This window comes from Melanotaenia boesemani, chromosome 18, assembly GCF_017639745.1.
Source record: "Melanotaenia boesemani isolate fMelBoe1 chromosome 18, fMelBoe1.pri, whole genome shotgun sequence".
In the NCBI taxonomy this organism is placed as follows: Eukaryota; Metazoa; Chordata; class Actinopteri; order Atheriniformes; family Melanotaeniidae; genus Melanotaenia; species Melanotaenia boesemani.
The window spans coordinates 8,793,099-8,811,294 of NC_055699.1; the positions used below are offsets into that span (position 1 = coordinate 8,793,099).

Sequence of the window (18,196 nt, forward strand, 5' to 3'; positions counted from 1 at the left end):
ATATTCATTTATCTCATGAGTGAGGAGAACGATTTATGATAATCCCATGAACTTGTGGGATGAAACAGAGCAATCATTGTGTTTATGCTTTTCACTCTTTCACCTTTTTGATGTAGGAACTGGGGGCGTGGAACATCCGTGCTTTATCGCTTGATCATGCTGTCTAGCACTTACCAAACAAATTACCCACAAGCTCTTTTCCTAAGCTCCAACTTCAGCCTGCTGTGGCTGTGAACCACTGCTTCATTTATGATATGAAACAGTAACTGCTGACTGTGTGTGTGTGGTGTCATAGAACTCATTCAAACCATGCTGAGTCTGGCTTGTTCCTCTGCTGTTTACCCATTCATTAATTCATCCATGAGTGATAAAAACCAAAGCTCCTCATCCTCTGGTAATTAAACTTGTGTTGTTGGGATATTTTTCTCCTTAAAGGCATTTTGCACACAAGCAAACCCTGTCTCAGAGGCTGCTGTTGGGCGTCCGAGCCAACATTTGCAATTAGCATGCTGAGTGATTGCACTGATTGCTTCATTATTTCTCTGATAGGCATCTGTAAGAGATATTTGATGGATGTTGTGAATCCGAGAGTAAGCCATGCAAAAACAGCTGAAACTCTGTGTACAATTACCTAACACCTATAGGAATAAGGCTATTCATTGAAGTTCCTCTTAAGGGGCTTAATACATGAGCTTGATCCTCTTGCATCACGCTTAGTTAAAATAACAAGCATCATTGTTTAAGGCAACATAGACAAACGAGTCCTGTTGTAGTATGTTCACTTTAGGTCTGGAGTGTTGAGTTGTGAAACAGAAGTTTATCAGCACAGCTCAGATTCCCCTCAGCTTTCTAAACTGATTCAGAATAATTAGCTTGGTTTGTTCACTGCAGTTCAGCCTGATGCTTCGATTAGGGCAGCAATTATCCAACCATGATTACTTTTGTACACCAATATATTAGTGGCTCGGTGTCAGAAAATGGACTCAGTGTCACATCTAATCCGTCTCTTTGAAACTGAAGATTTTAACTTTATTGGTGTTTTAGAAGGGTTTTTCATTTTTGAGGATGAGAATATATATTTAGCTGAAATAAACATGAAATAAAGTTTCAAAGTACTACTTGGAGCTGTAGATCTCAGGTCTCTTGGGTCTTTTAGGAGGAGAGTTCTTTATTTTTTATCTTTTAAAAACCAACAAATCCTGGGTGTACTTCTTTGCATGGCGCTGCAAAAAAAATTCAGAAAGGTAGTTAGTGTTTGCACTAACACTAATACCACTGCGAACTACTACGTCCCCCTAGAGATTTCCACTGTATCAGCTCAATATAAAGTCATACATTTTTTGCAGCTGTAAATGAATGTTTGCAAATAATTTCAGTTTGTATTTGTAAATCAAGTTTGTCATCCTGCAAAAAAAAAATCTGCCCAAAAAAATACAAGTTTGCAAATGTGCAGAAAAAGATTTGCATGATTTAAAAAAAAAGATTTGTATTTGTGGAAAATAATAGAAGTTCTTTTGCAAACATACTGTCTACAAATGCGAAGCACAAAACTGCAGGCGAGAGACTGAAGTCACGGTTGCAAATTTCGTCCCTGTTAGAGATGTGATGTTCACGAACGAATCGATTCTTTTGAATGGCTCTTTTAAATGAACGATGGGAACCGAGTCACAGCTGTGAGCCGTTCATTTGAGAGCAATTTTTTTTATATACAAATTTTCACCACTGCCTTCACATTTGTGACATCATAGAAGTCTGTTGTCCAACACGCTGTGAAGCATCTATGGGCAGTGAGTGTTGTTCGGAAACAAATACTGTAAGTTCCATCCAGAACATTTACTAGAATTTGCACTGACTGCTCAGGTTTATCCTTTTTGATCTATATTTTTCCTATAATGTTGTTCATTTTTTATAGTAGATTTTATATAGGTACATATTTTGATTGTTTGTCATTTTTATATACTTTGAAATTTTGTAAGATATTGTAAGAACGAGCTAGTCTTTTGAATGGCTCTTTGAAAGGAACGGCTCCTCAAGATCTGGCTCCCTTCAAAGAGCCATAAATCCTACTCTAGTCCCTGTCTTTGTACGTCTGTCTGATTGGATAGTGACTAATCAAACTGTCCAATCAGAGAGAAGACAGCTTCCTGTCTTTCCGCACCACTGCAGGTTCTTAAAGGGGAGTAGATACATTTTAAGGACAGGTGGTGGTGCGATTGTGTCTTAAAGTGAATATGATAAACCAATATTTAACAGTCTGAGATCAGATGAATGTTGAATGAGAAGTTTACATTGTGCTGAATGGAAAACAACAGCTTATGACTCTATTGCACTTTAAGTAACGTTTATTGTTCACATTGAAGAGTGGGATGTCTATGTTAATCTTTTATTCAGCTTGTAGGTACAAAGTGATGTAAGACATGATGCTTTCTGACATGAGTCAAAGAAGTTATTTCTTCACATTTTTGTTGATAATTGCAGTAAGGTTTTGTTACTTATTTTATGCCAAGTGCAATGTGAAGGATTTTTTTGGAGATGTTCTGCTACATACTTTAAGTCTACAGACAGGAAATTTTGTTAAGGTTCTGCCTCTTCTAATTTATAAAATGTTGTCTTTCTAATAATAACACATGCACCAAAAGATTCTGTCTGCTACTTGATATTAATCCAAATAACGTGTCACAACTTAGTCCCTCTGTCATCTCTTCCAGTCCAGCAGGATTCTCTCTGGACCGGACTTAGCTGGAGCTCACTTTAGAATGTCAAACCTTTCAGGTCCCCACACCATCTTATCTTCTGTCATCTTCAAGTAAACATCAGTACCGGAGCCGCCAAGAGACTTTAGTCATTACAGCTGCGGCTGCAATGACAGTCTTTCCATCAAACTTTACACATCTAACTCCAAATCAAACACCACATCTTTTATTCCCTGCTCTCTCCTATAAAGACTGAAGAACAGAGGTGGCCGCTGACTGGAGAGAAGGATTCAGACTATCACTTTGATTGTGCCAGCCACAAACTCAGACATGCTATATGTGTGTAGAAACATGCGCAATTTATTTTTGCTATAATTGGCTTATTATGCCTTTAGTCTGTTTGGGGAATTCAGCAGCCAGGCTGCTCATCCATAAGAAATCCTCCATTTTTAGGCCTGTTGTTTTTGTTGAGGGCATCTGCCCTTGTCTGTTATCCTGATTAACATGGAGAAGGTCTCACTGTGTATTTGTGTGTGTGTGTGTCAGCATACACCAAGCCAAACACACTGAGGACTAGCAGCTCTTGGCATTAATCCGTCTCACTAATAGTGGTGGATGGAGCGGGGGGAGGAGAAGGAGAACAATACAACATTTTCCCTCTGTCTCTCTCTTGCTCTTTGGGCTTGAGCCACGTGGTAGCTGCCTGGCGGGAAATCTCAGGACTTGGAAGTTCAGTACGGATGTTGCACCTCTCGTTCAGTAGTCCCAGTTGGCTCTCAGTGACTCCTTCTGCACCGCTCGAGGAAATGAGGTACAATGCTCCCCTCATGTCTCCCAAAAACATCCTTCCATTGCCTTTCGTTCCTGCCATTGTGACCAGACAAGAGGCTGCGTCAAGAGGTTAATTGAGGGATGTGTGCGTAGATTAAGAAACGTCATTCAGTTTCTGATGTGTGAGCTGTTTATGTAGTTTATTTAGTTATTTGAATTATTTGACATGGACATTGCATTTGTACATAGTCACAAAATTTAGTAGCTGATGCCATGCAAACAGAGTTTGGAGCCCTTAGAATGAGACAGGAAGTATAGAGACACTGGAAACAATGCATGTTTCTATGTTTGCATTGCAAATTTATTAGTGCTGTACAGGCTTGCTATGACTACCTCATGGACATTCCTAAATGTGACAAAGGGTCCTGTTTCCTGTTGTGCTCCAGACAAACAGTAGGTCTTGTGTGTTTCATACTGTAGATTTACAGATAGTGGATGTACAGGAGAGTATGAATTCCACTGCCTATTGTCAAATTTTTGCTCCCTTACATCTTTGAAATTCCAAATTGTAGTATTGTTTATGAGGCCAGAGGATTTCCTCAGCTGTTTATTTCCATTTGTGATGACATGAGTTTCCTTACTGGCGTTTAAGAATCAACATTCAAAGATACTCAGCATGTTAGATTTCCTTTTGGTGTTTGTTTTAGATAACCCTTAAAGTAAAAATGGTGTGTTAGTGATCCAACTTTATTATCTTCCTCCTCATCCTGGGCTTTTAGTCTTCCTTTTTTTTCTCATCTTGTTTTTCATCTACTCTTCTTATTTCTATCAATCCCAAATACCCATCACTATTCTGATCCCAAAATTTTAGGTACTTCACACAGGATGTACTGTCATGTTAAAACTGCTAGATTAGCTATAGTAAATCTTAAATTTACAATATAGTAATATAATTAGAAGTTACAAGTAAATCAATTCTTGTAGTCATTTTAACACGATGACATGCTGAAATTTAAGATATCTGCATGGTCTTGCAAAAATCTATGGTCATGGCAGTCCATGAAATTTAGGAATGGCTTGTGACCCTTTTCCACTTGGCTCGACTTGGCTAAACTTGAATGAGGTTTTAAGGTTTTCCATTAGGCACCTTCTCCTTTTTTAGCACTCACTCAGCCAGAGTTTCAAGCATTGCCGAGACTAATAAAAAGTGTGATGATTGGCCAGAGAGTGACATAATACTGCACTATGGCTTTCCAAACCCTTGTATTTTTCCAGTGTTTTGTTTTGCCCCCAAGCACCTCCGCTAGTTCTCTTCTTTTAACTTGAGTCCTGAGTTTGTGTTGCCACGTTGCTATAATGACCTCATCCACATTGAGGTGGTACTCAATTGTAATAGAAAACAATCAAGTCAAGTTGGGCTGAGAAGCTAGTAGTGGAAAGGAAGCTTTTTTGAGTTGGTTATGCATGTAAAATGTTATTGAACTAGTTAGTTTAAAAATTCACATTAAGTTTTTAAACTGTTTCTCATTTTCAGTCATTTTAAAATTATTTTTATCTTGCATAAAGGACCAAAAATGCATCTCATGTTTAGTTTTCTTAGAGAGACAGCAAAACATGATTTACTGAGTGAAATGATGATACAGATCATATAGTTAAATGTAGCTTACGTCATGTATTTATGCTTTTTACAGACTTCCCAAGATACAAATAGGATTTCTAAAATCCTGGCCCTCTCTGCCCAGCATGTTAAAATAAGCTAATGGCTGTAGCTTGTTATGTTTATTTAAAGAGATTATGAGTGGGTTTCATGTTTGTTCTTCTGTGACTGAAACATTTGCTTTCAGCAGAATTTTTGCTCAAACCTAGAAGGCTCGATCTTTTTAATTGACCATCTTGCACCACAAAATTTGTAACATCTGATCCTTAAGACAAAGGAAACTGCCTTTATGTTCATGCTTCATACTTAGTCAAATGATATGCATCATTTCGACATACAGCCGAGTGGTCAAGAGTTGTGTCCCTTTTTCATATGCTTCAATATCCATCCATTCAGTGGTACTCATCTGGATGAGAAGGCAGCTCAGTTCAGTCGATGTCACTGTTTCCTCTGGTGGGAAGCACTTTGACAAATGGTCCCTCTCGGTTTAATGTTGCAGCAGCTGTTGTGCTGCAGTGCACTAATAGTGTTTCTTTAACTGAGCCCAAAGTTTGCACCAAAGCCTGGACTGGTTTTATTGCTCACTGTGATTTAGTGTCTTTCTTTAATGATTTACCTGCTCAGTATAGAAGGATAAGGTGCGTTCAGGGAGGCCTTGTGTTGGGAAGCTGGAGGATAGATGGTGGCTGACAGCACCCTTGGCGTTGCCAAGCTACTGCTGTGTCATGCTACTTGCTGTGGTGTTTGCTGGTCTGTTTGTCTCCATTTAGAATATATAGAAAAGTATTTTTTTTATTCAGTATTTTGAGATTAATAGACCTTTTGCCGTCACAATCTGAGCAACAACAAGTGGATGTCTCCACATTTTAGCCAGTCACTAGTTTGGCATTAAAAAAGAAGACGGATCTAAGAAAAGTAATTCAGAAAGAGTGTTTTTTTTTTCTATTTTTTTTTTTTATATATTTCTATGATATAAAAATGAGATTTTTGATATTTGATTATTTTTTAAATGGGTGTTCAAGCACAAATTTTCTCAAGTGCAGCTTGAATAAATTCATATTAGTGCTCCACTCAAATGTTAGTCCACATTTCAGCAATTTTATAGTTTAGCCTTTGAAAAGACAAAACAATTATATATATGTATATATATATATATATATATATATATATATATATATATATATATATATATATATATATATATGTGTATGTATGTATGTATGTATACAGTATGTAAAGAGCTGCGGTTTGAGTCATCGATTAAGCACTCTGTCTCCCACTAAGTTATTCTATTTCTGCTGGTGTGTGCTTTCGATTCAACTCCTGAAAGGCAGCAAGGCCACCAGGAAGTCTGCCACCACCTTCACTGACAGACAGTGAGGTGTGATAGGTGCTCAACCTGCTGCAGATGGGCTGTCAGACAAAGGACAACCTAGCTACAGCACTACAGGGAATCTGATGTAGTGCTAATGTCCGCCCACTGATGTACAACTCTCTACAAACTGACAGAGTACCAGAGTGTCTCTGCACTTTGCCTTTAAACTTGTCTGTTGCCAAAGAAATCGTTTGCTTAGAATGCAGAATAGTCGAAAAATGCTTGCTGGGCACCATGAGCAGAACAGCTGCCCTCTAAAGAAATTTCTGTCCATTTGATGTCAGAGTTGCTTCCAGGGGAATTCAGGGGTCAGAAAATGCACAGAAGGGTAAAGTGGATGCTTTTTTTTTTACATTGTATGTTATTCTGCTATGGAGGCAGACTGTTGATATTCCTACAAAGGATGCTAAATCCTTAATATACTTAATACAATTTAGGTTTTGACATAAATCCATAACTTTTCGCCTTGTACTAATAGTTTGGCTTTTTGTTGTTGTTTTTGCTTTTTAGCTGACATTTGCAGGATGGCAATCTTTAAAATACAGTGGTGGCGGTCAGCTCAGCTGGTTGAGCCACTGCCTAATGTACAGAGGCTACAGCTCATTGATACAGATTTATGAAGCATTAAAAAGCAACATTAACTATTATTATGACATGTGCAGATGAGTTCTGGTATGTCTGACTATATCTTTTTTTCTGTGTAAGGTTGTGACGGTGAAGGTCAGCATAAAGACCGAGAGAGTTGTCTGCAGACCTGCCACACAGGAATGTGTCAAAGCACATATCTGGGTAGAGCTACAATAAAAGTCTCTGTAGCATCTAAACGTACTAAAAGCAAAGTAACCCTCATCAGGCTAAAACGGAAGAAGTTTGGAGCCTGACTGTCAAACTTAGTAACCAGTGATGAGGCCTCACCCTCCCATCTATTTTGGATAATTATTCCGGTGAAGGAAAAATAAATTAAGCTTATCTTAATTTCAGTGTAAAGGGCAACAAATATGGGAAATGTTGGTCCTTATGGAAATGGAAATTTCAGCTTATTTTAAATGTAGTTATTGTTATTGTGTTATTTATGATGGGGAATCAAAGACAGGAGGACACAACAAAGGGAAAAAGAGAAAAAAAACAATTATTGTAAGATTCAGTAAGTTAAAAAAAATTATTGATTTTGATATCACAAGACATAAAATATTAAATAAGCATTTATTTCCACATTTATCTGTTTTTTTTACGTATAACGAGCCTACATTCACTTGTAATGTCATTATTTACAAAAAAATAAACATATGCTATATTAAAAGTATTTATGTATAAAACAAATACATATAAAACAAATAAAAGTATATTTATATGTAGAGAGAATGAAAATTAAATTATTTAAATTAATTTTCATTTGAAAATGAATATTATTATTATTAAAAGTTATTAACATCTATCAGGTTTACTTGTTACTACAAAGCAACAGAGCACAATTACTTTTTGTTATGTAGACCACCAAATCATCAGTATATGCACACATTTATAAATAATAATGAAGTTGGGGCTTTCTGTGGATGTTCTTTGATGTCTTGAAACTATTTCCCATATTTCAGTTTCCAGTTTTAACTTTAAACACTCTTTGCTTCAAGGGACTTGGAGCATAAATACCAAGTTTGAATTAAAATGGGAGAAGAGAAAGAGGACGATACTAAGATGAAAGTATCACATGACATTAAAGAGAAGGAGAGCAAAGAGAGGTGGGAAATGAATGGAAGAAAGCCTTTCAGCTCAGTTTTTAACAAAATTTCCCTGTTGCAGAGCTCTTTTTCTGGCATCCCAAGCTTCAGGGAATCAGAGACAACCGTGTTCATCATCCCTGACCAGAAACCAAACTGGAGTTCAGAATTTCATAACCCACCAGACACTTGGTAAAACTGGTTGTATCAGCCCGTGGAAAGCTGAATCAGGAACTGCAGCTAAATCCACATTAGCATCTAAATCAATTCTGCACATAGATTTCCTACGTAGCCCTTTAGATGTTAAAGAAGACTCTGAGGAAGCACATCTGACCAGCAGTGGTGCAATCTTTGATTGATTAGGTTACATACTTCACCAAAGCTCCACCAGCCTATTGTCCTGGTGTAAATTTAAAACTTTGACACCAATTACATGGAGGATTATGTGCTTGTTATCCAACGCTGTGGCCTCATCGAGCGGCACTGGTCAGATAATCAATGTGGCAAAGCAGGAGAGACAGACTTTACATATCAATCTGACTGTTGGCCTGATGAATCCAGAGATGAAGAGGCCCCGAGAGATCTGGCTGTGAGAGAGATGTCAAAAATGAAACTGAGATCAGAAGTTTTTGCTCTGGGGTTTTAAACCTAAAAGAGGAAAAGGGGTAAGGAAGGGTATTTTAGCTGCTTCTCCACTGGCTGTTGATTCTCAGGACTGCTGCTCATTCTGCCTTTTTGATCTGTTTCCCCATCTTGTACTCTTGTACTACCAGTAAGCAAAACTTTGTCGACACAGCAACTCATTCAGAGCCAACTCCCAAAGGAAAACAGGTAGATAGATTATATAGCTCCAGATCAAACCATGACACCAAAAGAGAGGTTTTATTTATATTTAGAGGCCTTTTTTGTAATCTTTATGAATATCAATTAGATCAGTAATTACATCTCATAATCACTTGAGTCATGAAGTATTCAGGGGAATTGTTGGGATGGAAAAATCTTCATTATCATCCAGGGAAGACATGCTGCACATTTACTCATGAGTGTTCAGACATGCATCAAACCCTGAATGACTTCAGGAGGTGTCATTATGCATTCAATAAATACAGTGAAATTTAGCTGTCATATGAAGCCGTTTTCACCTATTCTGGAGCAATGTTATTTTTAGATTCTGTTACTGGTTGTGACAAGCATAGTGGCCATGACACATTGTAGTTTCATGTTATTTTTCATCATCAGTGAGGTGCTCGCAGCAGCACCCAGTCATTCAGTCAGAGGGTCACCTAAGAATGAAAAAGAAGAAGAGGAAGGGATGGAGGGAGATGAGAATAGAGAAGGAGGGGAGGATATTTACGACTCAGACGGTGGTGAGGGTGAGCTGCATCTCAATATGTGCTCCTTCATTGTCTGGCTCATCCAAGAGAAAAGGAACAAGGATGTGCAGAGATTTTTGTAGGTGTGCCTCAGGTGTACGACTGTCTATATAAAAAGATTAATATCATCCAAGATCAAACTCTCAAGAAAACTTCAGAAAATATGAAAACATTTCTAAAGATATAACAACAAAACCAAAAATACTACAGCAGCACAAAAAAAAATATTAGAAAGTGCTAAAAAAAACAAAAAACAGACAGCACAGCAACATTTCAAAATAGATTAAGACAAACTCATAACACTTAATAAACATTACAAAAAGGCTGCAAATGACACTGCAGCCGTGCCTAAAGACTGAGTCTATATAAACAACAAAAGTTGAGACATTTGTTTTTATTATTATGGCACAAGATTAACTCATCATATAGGTCATATAAATATACCATGCTGCATTTGTAGAGGTATGTTCATTTTCATACAAGGTTTTTTTACTGTGCAGGTTTTTAACCTTCACTAAGAGGTCATGTGTTCGGCAGCTTTGGTCTTTTAACATAACTCAAGAAGTTATTTTGATTAAATTTTCAGGAAATTTCAGAAATGGTATAAGAAACAAGTGATTAGATTATGGGCATGATTTGGATTACCGCCTGGATCCAGGAATTTTATAAAAAATTCTTTAATATGGGGAGATAGGGATCATTTTGCCATTAGAGCTTCTATCTAAAAAATTAATACCCACAATCATTGGCAAAAAAAGATAATGGCTTGATGGAGGTCTGCGGTCTCTATGTGCTCCTAGTACTTTCATCATTTGCAAATTATGCAAAAGTTGCGGATCCCTTGCAGATAGCTCAGGTCTTTATTTAATTTTTTTGTTTTTGCAGGGTTATTACTCTGTAACAAAAGCATGTTGATGTCTTCTCTTCCTTTTTTTACTTTCAGTTTTTGATCTATTAATGATTCCAGTAGTGAGACCTCGAAAATGGATAGATTTAACTTTCTATGATTCAGTGAGGAGCTTTTTCAGGCGACATCCACATGGAGACAGAACTGAATTATTTGTAAAAAAACAGTTGTTCATAGAGATGAAATTGTTTTAATAAATGTGTGCATCCACACAAAACCACTGAAAATGCTGTAGTACTTTATACAGCTCTGGAAATTGCACTTGAGTAACTTTCTACCACTCTTTCTACAAATAGTCCTTAGCTTTAAATCTTACTTTTGATGTCATTCCAGAGGTTTTCAACAGGGTTCACATCTGGAAATTGAGCTGGCCATGACAGGCTCTTGATGTGGTGATCCTCCATCCAGACCTTGGTTCCCTTGGCTGCATGGAGGATTGTTCTGCTTCAGAGTGCAGATCTTCAGAGTTGGAGAGCACAGTCATAGCATAAGAAAGTTAATGTTTTTTTATAGGATGATCTTACATGTGGCTTTATTACTAATGCATCCTTCTCAAAGACACATATACCTGATTCCAGCCTTGTTGAAGCACCCGCTGATCACTGATCCTCCTCTGTGTTTGACAGTGGGTGTAAGACACTGGCTTGTAGGCCTCTCCAGGTCTCTAACTATAAAATGACTTGATGTATAGGGCAAAGCTGAAAATTGGACTTATAGAGGAGGACATTAGTTCAGTCTTCTACTGTCCAGTTCCTGTGGTCATTTTCAAACCTTCTTAAGGTCAGTTTTGCATGACTCCTGTCCTGCCTGTTGGAGCCGGTTTCCAAGAGTACTTGCCGTGCATTTCTTGAGCTAAAAACGTGACATTGGTGTGGAATGACGATGCCATATCCTACTCAGTAGCTTGTGCAACATGAATGCAACACTAAAATCGCCATCGTTGTAGCTGTTGGTTGGGTTTACACATGTGGGTTAAGGAAAAAGTGGAGCTGTGACATCATTGGTTCAGGAAAGATGGATGTGGGTTGTAAACAGAAAGAAAACAGTGGCGTTTTCAGATTTATTTGTTTTAAAAATCTTACCTGCTCCCAAAACACTGACTACATGTAAATGAAACAACTGAATGATTAAAAAACTTTTGCTTTGATTATGTCTATTTTGTTGTGGTGCAAGTAAAGTTTTTATATGCAAATTTCTAATTATAGAGGTCTGTGCATCCATTTGTGGCTGAAAATTGGAGTGGAAATAAGGTTGTGCATTGTTTCATGATGACTGGGATTTATAAAACAGAACCATAGTTATGATTCATAGTGATGAATCTATTCACAGTTTTATGCATTTGTCCCTAAATATATATATTAAAAAAATGACAAGGATACAAAAATGCAACAACTTTTCTCAAACATTTTCTCAAACATTTTTTAAAAACTCAGACATCATGGTAACCACATTTCATGGTATGAGGACATTTCAGAAAATGAACCTTTCTGAAAACATGTTTAACAAAACACAATGTTTGACTAAAGGCAATATCTAAACAAAAGATTTTGTAAAACAAGTTTTTTGTTTTCTGAAATTTCAGATCTTTCATATCAGGTTTTTCAGTCATCACATAAACAACTAAAACCTGTTTGATCATTTTAGGTTGTTTGCTGCAAATTTTTTTCTAAGAAAGGCCAAAACATCAGACATGGCCTTTTTTTTAAGTCTCTCATTGATTATGATCAGCTTCATTAATTCAAGGTGTTAGAGAGATTTATGCAAAAGATTAAGATTACATACAGTATTTTTAAATGACGCTTACTCTCTAATGTTATGCAGCAGACGATATGGGACAATGTGCAAATACCACCGTCCCCAAAAATATGACTTTTTACATGTGTATAACACAAGATATTCATCCTTTGCTGGGTTGGCTACTTAAATGTTAGAGCAGAAATTGTGCTTTTACAAACTTTCCCGTGAAGTCAAACACAGGGAAATCAGTAATTGTCTCCTGTGCACTGATGTCTGTCAGGTCCGACTTCAACACCGACCACAGCAGCTCAATCATTCCCGGTACCTGATGCACAGTCTGCGGTGTCCTCTTTCCAGTGACATAACAAGTCTGTCAAAGGTTCTTCCCCAGGACTCTGTTACCTGTGCCACTCTCTGTATCAGACACAGCCTTCAGTATGTGTTACAAAGTGTATCTGAATCTGTCCGATGACTTCCCAAACCATGTTGACCTTAAAGACACTTAAGACACTTGGACTAAAGTTAGACATTGTGTCAACAAAATAAGAATTTTAGAGTTTGATGTGACTGATTTGAGTAATTACTTACCTGTGATAACACTTCCCGCACCCTTCTACTGTATGAAAAGTATTTCAGCTGAGGATTTGACTTTGTAGGACTTGCTCCCTCAGTCCAGCCGAATATAATAAATTGTTGTTGTCAGAAAGTCATGCTTATCAGAAAATGTGTTTCACACAGCCTGTGGGATCATTGAACACCACCCCTTCCTGTTCTACTCTGCTGGGGTGCCACTGGAGGCAACAGTTACCAGTGCACTGAGGGCAGCCACGCTGCTTCTGGCAATGTGAATGTGAATAGCAGGTGAATCAGCTTTTTAAAAACCTGCATAGATTTGTGAGGTAATTGTGGGGAAAAAAGGCTGTTTGACCAACTTGAAAATTCCATGTTTTAATTTACTGAAGACTTAACTTTGAAACATGTGCTTCACTGAAGCTGAAATTCGAGTCAGATGAGGATTTCAGTATTTCTGACATGAAGTAAGCTGCTGATGCTTTCTATCTGTCAAAATAAAGATTTCAGAATTACTTTGGATTTAATCTTTGGATGTGAACTGCATGACATACTTGGGACTTGAGTTAATTAAGTTATGGCTTGTAGTTCTGTTATAATTGACTAACTTTGAGACATTGACTGCTTCAGCACATGTTGATAACCTTGGGATTTGAGAATTTATTCAAACTGGACTTCATTTAGACTTGCAGTCTGGTCTGGAATTGATTGCCATAAGACTAAAATACTTGTGCCCCAGAGGCAATTTGGTAAACAAAACGAGGATCTGAGATTTGAATATGTTGGAGTGACTTTACTTAAGATGGCTTGTGTTGTGGCTAACTCCCTAATAGGGAGACCTGAATAGATCTTTACTGATGCGAAACATGATTTCCTTGTCACTTCACTGCCTACAGACTTAAGAAACCTCAACTTGCTCTTTGCTCATGACCTTTTCTGACCCTTAAGGTCTTCGGTGCTGATGTAAGACTTGCTCTGACAGGGTTGATATTTAAAATGGACCCATTCCAGAAGAAGAAGTACAGCTCTGAAATGCACATACTGGTCACTTTTTACTTATAAATGGACTCCAGGGCAGCTGTGCAAAACAGCAGGAATTCTAGTTTGCCGCCATTTATCTCTTTGTATCTCGTATGTGTTCACAAACACCCACAGATAGGTCACAATTCCTCTGATGAATTGCTTCAGTCACTGGTGTGTGTCTGTGTGTGCTGAGTAATGAAGAGGCCAGTGCTGTTGCTCCTTTCCTCCTCAGCCACCCCTGAACACAGGTGCTTTGTTCTCCATGAGTGGGAGTTTTTAGCTGAACCAGTTTGTAGATTCATTCATGCTGCAGGGGCTACAGGAACAATGTTGATGTGGAGCGAGGATGAAACTTGGATTCTGTATTTCTGCATGCATGAACATGAGGCATCAACGTATGATGAACATTTGCAGTAACATAGTGACTAACCTTCATCCACACATACCCAATTCTGCCCTCTCTGTTAATCACTATTGACAAACGCTTCATCTTCAATGTTGCACTGTCCTGGGTTTTTAGTACTGACAAATAAAATATGCTTATTGGGGGAGTAAATCCAAGACCTGGATTTGAGCTGACAGCTTTGCTCACTGAGCACAGAGATGGATTTCTATGATGCTGGAATTTGAGACATGTAAGTGTAATGCTGCAGGTATTTCTGTAAGTGGAGTTCTGATTTTCTTTTGTTGCACAGCAAGTGACAATTATGTGGGATTCCACTGTAATGGTTTTGTGGTGCACAAAGCATTACAGCAAATGTTTCCAACAATGGCTGTGAAACTTGTTTTGGAGCTGTTGTTGTTAACCATGTATCTGTCAGAGGTAAGAAATGCGCTTTTATTCATGACTGTTTCTGGCCAAAAACAAGTCGCCACCCTGATGTAACTCGTGACATACCCCGTGGTCATGAAAAAGATGTTTAGTCTATTTAAGAAGGATCAAATCATTGGTATCAAGCAGAGAAAACATCTGAGGAGATGCCGAAATGATTAAAATTGGGTTAAGAGCTGTCCAAGAGATTATTAAAAACTGGGAGGATAGTGAGGAACCATCACCTTCCAGGAAGAAATGTGGTTGGAAAAAAATCCTGAATGATCGTGATCTGCAATCACTTAAGGGTTTGGTGAAATAAAATAGAAGACAAACACCAGTAGAACTCCGGGCTATGTTTAATAGTGAAAGTAAGAATATTTCCACACGCACAATGCAAAGAGAACTCAAGGAATTGGATTGAACAAATGTGTAGCCATAAGAAAACCAGTAACCAGTGAGGCTAACTGGAGAAAAAAGGCTTCAATTTGATATGTAGCATAAAGATTGGACTCTGGAGCAATTGAATAAGGTCATGTAGTCTGATGAGTCTCAGATTTACCCTGTTCCAGAGTGATGGGAGCATTGGGGTAAGAAGAGAGGCAGATGAAGTGATGCACCAATCAGGCCTTGTACCTACTCTACAAGCCTGTGGGGGCAGTCTATGATCTGGGATTGCTGTGGTTGGTCAGGTCTAGGTTCAGCAACATTATGCGTCCAAAGAATGAGGTCAGCTGATACCTGAATATCCTGAATCAGCAGCTTATTCTATCAATGCATTTTTTCTTCCCTGATGGCACGGGCATATTCCAAGACAACAATGCCAGGATTCACTGGGCTCAAGGTTCAGGGAACATGAGACATCATGTTCACACATGGATTGGTCAGTCCAGCCCTAAAACCATTTGGGAATCTTTGGGATGTGCTGAAGAAGGCTTTGCACAGTGATCAGACTCCCATCATCAATACGAGATCTTGGTGAAATATTAATGAAACACTGGATGGAAGTTTTTGTTTTTTTATCTCACTGTCAAAAAGTGATGCAGTCTTTAACAAGAAATCACATCTTGTGCATCTTTCAGAAAGAAATGAGATCCTGATCAAATCTTTGACACACTGGATAAAAAATAAGTGAAATGCTCTGAAGAGAAAGTAGAATGTGCAACTCTGTAGTGACCTGTATGCTTAGTAAGTAAACACATGGAGTTGGCTTTTTATTATTGTCTAGCATTATGTCGTAAATTTATATGTGGCCAGTTTTTATCACAATGACTAGTTTTATGATTTTTTTTTTCACCGTATAGTCAAGGGTACAAAAAATGCTTGATGGATCATTTCTTTGCAGAGTTTTGCAAGAATAACTTCATAGTTCACACCCCTCCAAAAAATCACAAATGAAACCTCTTTCTACCCATATCTGTGTGAAAATTTTCTGTATTTCAGTTCATTTAGTGGCACAATGAACAGTTTTCAGAAACAGCTGCATGCTAATTTTGTCTAGGACATACACAATGACATGTAGAATGTGACAGTGTTCACATAATTCTTCTTCCCATTTAACCATATGACAAGGAATGTGGGGTGTTGGCTCTACTTTACTGCCAGAATAATGGGAAGCTGGGAGCCTAATGTTTTGTTATTGGCTGCTCTGTTGTGGTTTTGCAAGTAGGACCTGAAGAGAGGTGTGCTAACTGACAACCTATACAACCTGCCGGGTTTACCATCCAGGCTTTGGCTGTCAGAACTCAAGCATGCAGGTTTCTCTTAGGGATGGATGGGGTAGACAGATACCTGGAAATCTATTTGTAGCACTTGCTGCTTGCATTTAATTTGGGCCTGCCATTGCATCCAATCAATACTTGTAATCATTTATGCGTTGTCTGTATCTCGGCTGGATAATGAAGTTAGTGCTTGAGTAACTGTTTTTATTTTCAGCTTTCCATTGAAGAAAGATGCTTTAATAACAAGCATGTTCATACTTATGAGCATCAATCAGCTTCCTTGTTGCACGGTAAGGCACAGTCTCATGTGACTGGTGCCAAGCAGCTGTGAGATCACCATAATGGCACCAACAGCCCCAGATGTAAACTCTGACTCCACAGTCAAAGTCAAAGCTGCAGGTTGGGCGACATCATCACAAGAGCAGGAAACACATGGACTGAGCAAGACTGCAGCCCAGTGCTATCAGGGAATGTTTGCAGATTTCCATCAAAGGATAACACAACATCAAAGGAAATAAGGACGCCCTCTGAATCTACGTCTCTTGGGTTGCTGAGGAAGGGCAGGGCTGACGGAAGCTAGTTTTGTAAATCTTGAAATGGAGCTAAGCTCTCTGAGATCACACCAAACCAGACGTTTGATGCAGTGAATTCAGCAGTGATTTAACCAGATTTTTACATGGCACAAACACAACCGACTGTGCTGATCCTGGTGGACATGCTAAAAGATAAAAAAAAGACCATTTCAAGAGAGCAAGTTGCCTCATTTGTCTGTTTTCTAGGTCTTTAAATATTTCCCTTTTTTGCTGATGCACCTGTCCAATTACTTCCAAGTCTCAGCTTTCACACCCTTCCTTATTCTGCATCTTCCTCCTCAGGCAGAAGTTGGCCAAAAGCTCCCTGCAGTCCATGAAAAAGAGATAAACCGAAGCGTGAGAATCAGAGTGTAGAATCAGCGTGTAGAATCAGAACTTGGGCAGGGGAACCATCAGTTAGAGCAGTTGTTATTGGAGGTCCAGTTATCAGTTGGCTGTGAGAGCACAACACTGTTGTTCACACCGTCATCCTCGACTCCCACACTCCCCTTCCCAGCTCCTCCTCTCCTGTTGTGGAAAAGCTCTCAAGCTGCAGCCTCTGTGGGCAAGCAGCCAGCCTACTACCACAGCCCCCCTATACAAAACAGCAGAATAGAGGGAAGTCCAAAATTAAAAGCATTGTTGTCCCTGCGGCTGGTGGCCACTGAACAACCGAGTGATAGGCTTATTTCATTCTGCCGTCTTGGGTGACCTTGGCTTTGGCCTCTAGTCTGTGCCCCCCCGGGACACACTGTTCAGAACTGTAGCCCGGGAGCTGCGGGGGTCGGGTGCCTGTCAGCAGGTCCGTAGTGTCCACCAAGTCCCAGAGACAGCCAGATTGATACTGAATTTCTTTTTCCATTTGTGGTGAGTAAGAATTTCCAAATTTCTTCTTTTTTCCCCCCCAATTTTGTTTTAAGCCCGAAAATGTCCTTGCGAATGCATTTGAATATCCTCTAATGTACCATTAAGGTTGCTATGGTGATGGCTGCCGTCTGTGTGCATGTCAGTTGCCATGCAACTTTTTTTTTCCCTCTCCAGTTGAAGAATAAGCAGCAACATGCAAGTGCTACTGTGCATTAGATGGAAAGCAGTTTCAGCTGTGAACCATTTCATTATTGTATTTTGTGTGTTTTGCTTTTTGTTTGTTGAAAGGTTTAGACGGATGGTTTGTTTTTGCTTTGTCGTAATCATTTGGAACATCCACTTTCAGACACATTGCAGTCCTTTTCACTGCTAACACTGTTGTTGGCTGAATGAGGATCCAGACA

At 38.7% G+C, this 18,196-nt stretch overlaps 1 protein-coding gene across 2 annotated transcripts in view; it reads left to right on the top strand.

The window, feature by feature from the left end:
• The window catches only part of tmem108 (transmembrane protein 108), a 54,201-nt gene that overhangs the window by 9,480 nt on the left and 26,525 nt on the right, over positions 1-18,196 (top strand). The window contains exon 1 of one of the 2 annotated variants that reach the window (XM_041968460.1): positions 17,613-17,792. The exons of the other annotated variant lie outside the window; for it this stretch is intronic. The gene's annotated coding sequence lies outside the window, so the exon portion shown is untranslated. Of the gene's footprint in view, positions 1-17,612; positions 17,793-18,196 lie in introns of those variants that run through there. 2 annotated transcript variants of the gene reach the window in all.